This window comes from Apis dorsata, unplaced genomic scaffold (assembly GCF_000469605.1).
Source record: "Apis dorsata unplaced genomic scaffold, Apis dorsata 1.3 scaffold_1024, whole genome shotgun sequence".
Classification (NCBI taxonomy): domain Eukaryota; kingdom Metazoa; phylum Arthropoda; class Insecta; order Hymenoptera; family Apidae; genus Apis; species Apis dorsata.
The window spans coordinates 224032-228156 of NW_006264123.1; positions in this window are offsets into that span (position 1 = coordinate 224032).

Here is a 4125-nt window from a genome sequence, read left to right on the forward strand (position 1 = left end):
TTTTATTATAAAAATCTATAATTAAAATCTTGTAAATTAAATGCCATGACTTTTCAACATATATAAAAGAATAAATTAAATAATTTTTAAAATATTTAATATTAATATTTAATATTTAATAATATTTAGCAAATATAAACAAAATTAAAATAATTCAGTAATTTTTAATAGAATATATTGTATTAATATTATATTAATATTTATTTTTATATTAATATTATAATTAATATAAAATTTCAATTTTTCAAACTTCAAAGTTTTTTGCTAATTTTGTAATTGGAAATTATTAAAATTTAGAAAAAAAAATATTAATTTAGTTTTTACTTAGAAAATTTCTTTACCAAGAAAATGACTATTAATATTATTCATTTATATTTATTTATAATATATATTTATTTTATTTACTATTATTTTCTTCTTTAATTTATAGAATTTTAGAAAATAAAATTATAAAGAAATAGATGATTTATATATTAGATATAGATTAATATATTAATTACTAAATAAATAGATTTTCTATTTTCTATTCTAAAATAAATATTTCTAAAATATGCATACTTGTCATAGCATCGGCAGACGAGATTTCAACAATCACAGGAGATTCAACAATATCTTTGAACTTCTTCCTTTAATGTTTTTATATCTAATTTAAATTGAAAGTTGAAAGAAATTAACATTTGTTTTAAAAATATATTGAAATTGAATTAAGTTTATTGTTCATGCAAATTTTTTAGAAAATTAAAAAATATAAAAATATTTTTAAATGTTAAGAGAAATATACAGAAGAGCAAACTTAAAATTTTATCTTTAAATCATATTTTTTAAAAGTATTTGTTGTTTTTAAATATTTTATTATAAATTTTATTAATAAGATATATTTTTTTAATTTTTTTTAAAGTTAACAAAAAAGTTTCATCATATTCTATGAGTAAAAATAAAAAAGAAAGAAAAACAAAAACAATTATTGTATTAAAATTATAAAAAAATATTAATTATTATATTAGAATGTTTTAACAAAAAGAAAATAATAATGAATTAATTTCTTGTTTAATATTATATATTATATATAAATCAATTTTTTTTCATTATTGTATAGATATAGTTTCAATACAAATCGTATTAATTATTTAATGATTTAAACAAGTAAATATAATGTTTACGTAAATATATTGACAATATATTCCTATATCAAACAACAAATCTATTATCGTATTTTATATTTTATAATTTTTATATAAGAAAAAGTTTTTTTATGTAACATTTTTTTTCTTATTTTTATTCACTAAATATGCTAATGACTTTTATAGAAATATTTGAGATACTATATAGGATATTTATAGGTATCTTAAAAGTTCTGCTTTGTATAATAATAAAACTATATGTAATATAAAAATAATAACATAGAAAATAACGGAAAGAAATAAAATGAAAATAGAATAACGGAAAGAAATAAATGAAATTAAGAATTAAATTAAGACGATAATTGTAAATATAAATCAATAAATAGAAACTTGCTTTTCATAATATACATTTGAATCTTATATGTCAATTTAAGCAAAGGTTTAACTAATATGCAAATATTGAAAATATTTAAAAGAAAATTTTAATGTTAAGATTGAAAATAAAGAATGTTACATAATATATTGAAAATACATGATTGACATTCGTTTTAAGAAATACAGATTTTGCTTATTATTTAATTATTCTTCTATTTTATATAGCAATAAAAATATAAAAAAATAATCGAATAATTTAATAAAAGAATTGTTATTTTTCAATTAAAGTAATGTATTCAGATTATTAATTATAATATAGTTCTAATAAAATTACTATTCATCTATTTTGAAATTATTTTAAAATATCAAAACAAACAGTTGAAGAGTTATTATATTTTTAATTAATAATAAAATTAAAATATTCACTAATTAGATTTGTACATTATAATATCATTTATAAATAATTTAAATATTTATTATTATCGTATTAATAAATATTATTATATATTTTATCATTATATATTATTAAATACTTATTGTTAATTTATAGTTTATTTTTTATTTTAATAAATCATATGTTGTCTATGAAATATATAAATAATATAATTATAAAAAATCTTTTTTAAAATTTGATAACTTTCAACTTTCGGTTTATATTCGATATATATTTATAATATATAAGTATGTACGTGCTGTCTCGGATCCGAAATATATACAATGAACGTGTCAATCATTGAAAACAAAGTTTCAAATATCTATTGAAATTAAGTTTCGAAATACTTTATATTCATCTATGAATATAAAGTCTGCTATAAAACATTATAAAAACATAAAATTGTATATAATATTTTTATGTAATATTTCACATTATAGATATTTATTTATTTTCTTTAATTCTCAAAAATTTCCTATTAATCATTTTCTCAAAATAAACAATAAATACTATATTATGTATCTAAGATTTTTTCATACAAATTTTAATTAGATTATATCATTACGTTCTATAGATAAGTCGGTAAGATTAAAATGTCACATAAGAAGAAGTTTATAATGTTTTATTAAAAGATATCGAAAATATAGGAAATTGTACAAAACAACAATATTAATTCTCTTGTGAATTTAATAGAAGGCGAGACAAGATATGTAATATTTATTTTATCTGTTGAAATAGATATATGTATTTATTATATTCGTGTACTGATTCATTACAATAGCAAATTATATTACAATTTGAAGTGTATAAGAATCGTATAAAGAAATTAGATAAAATTATAACATAATGAATCTGATATCAATAATAAATTGATATCAGATATATATTTATAAAAACGAGGTACCATATTTTGAAATAAAAATATAGATATAGATATATATTTCATACTTTTGATATCTTCAATATTTTAATGAAATATTCATAGATATTTCGTTATATGACATTTTCTTACATTTTAATCTTTTTTTTTATTTTTGTTTTCTTTTTATCCTATTATATATTTTTATCCTATTTATTTATATATCTAAAATTTTATTTTTTCAAAAACTTATTGACAAAATTTTTTATTGAAAAACTTAGAACATTCTATATTCACAATCCTAAAAATATCTAACCTTTCGAATATAAATATGAAATATTTAATTTCTAAGATATGATTTTTCTATTTTATGTATTCTATTTTCATTTTAAATAATTAAATTATCATTGTAGAATAAAAAAATATAAATATAATAATATAAGTAACAATATTAAAAATTGAAATCAAATTCCTTTTTTTTATCAATTTTTTATATAATTTTCTATAAAATATAATAAAAATGTAATAACTTAATCGATATGATTTTGATATTTTCAGTTAATATGGAATTATCTGCATCAATTTTTGATATTATTTTTATGAAATAAGTCTCCACGTTATTTTTCTTTTTTTCTATTTTATTTTTATTCAATGTTCGTCATTATCAATTTCAATGACAAGCTTCAATTCCCAGTGCACTTACTTACACCACATATTTGACAGGATCCGATCTTGCATCAATCAAGTAAATATTATTGTATATTGAATATCTATTTTGCCCATATATTTTTCAGATTAATTATATCTATTCCAAGTTAAGTTAAATTGAAAACTTTGCAATAAATAGGACATATCTATTTATAAAAACTTCAGAAATTAAAAAAAATTAGTTATAAAATTATTATTTTAATATAATTACTATTTTAATATAATACTAGAAAAGAAATATTAATTGAAAAAATTTATTTTTCAATAAGTAAGTATTGATAAATTTATTAAATTAATTGATAAATCTTCATTTTAATTTTTAAATTTATTACATATATACATTTATTATATATATATTTATATATAATATATTACATTTTATTTATAACAATAATAATTAATAAATAATGAACGATAAAAGAAAATAAGAATAAATAATAAAAGATAGTGATTCAGATGCATATCTATATTTTTATTGCATAAAATAATAATGATTTGTATCTTTATTGTACAAAACAATTAAAAATCTAGTAAAATAGTAAATTGTTCATTTTTTGTTGTATTTGTATATATTACATAATATAGAAGTTTTTTTAGATACGTCTAAAATGCAAACTATATAGAAAAAA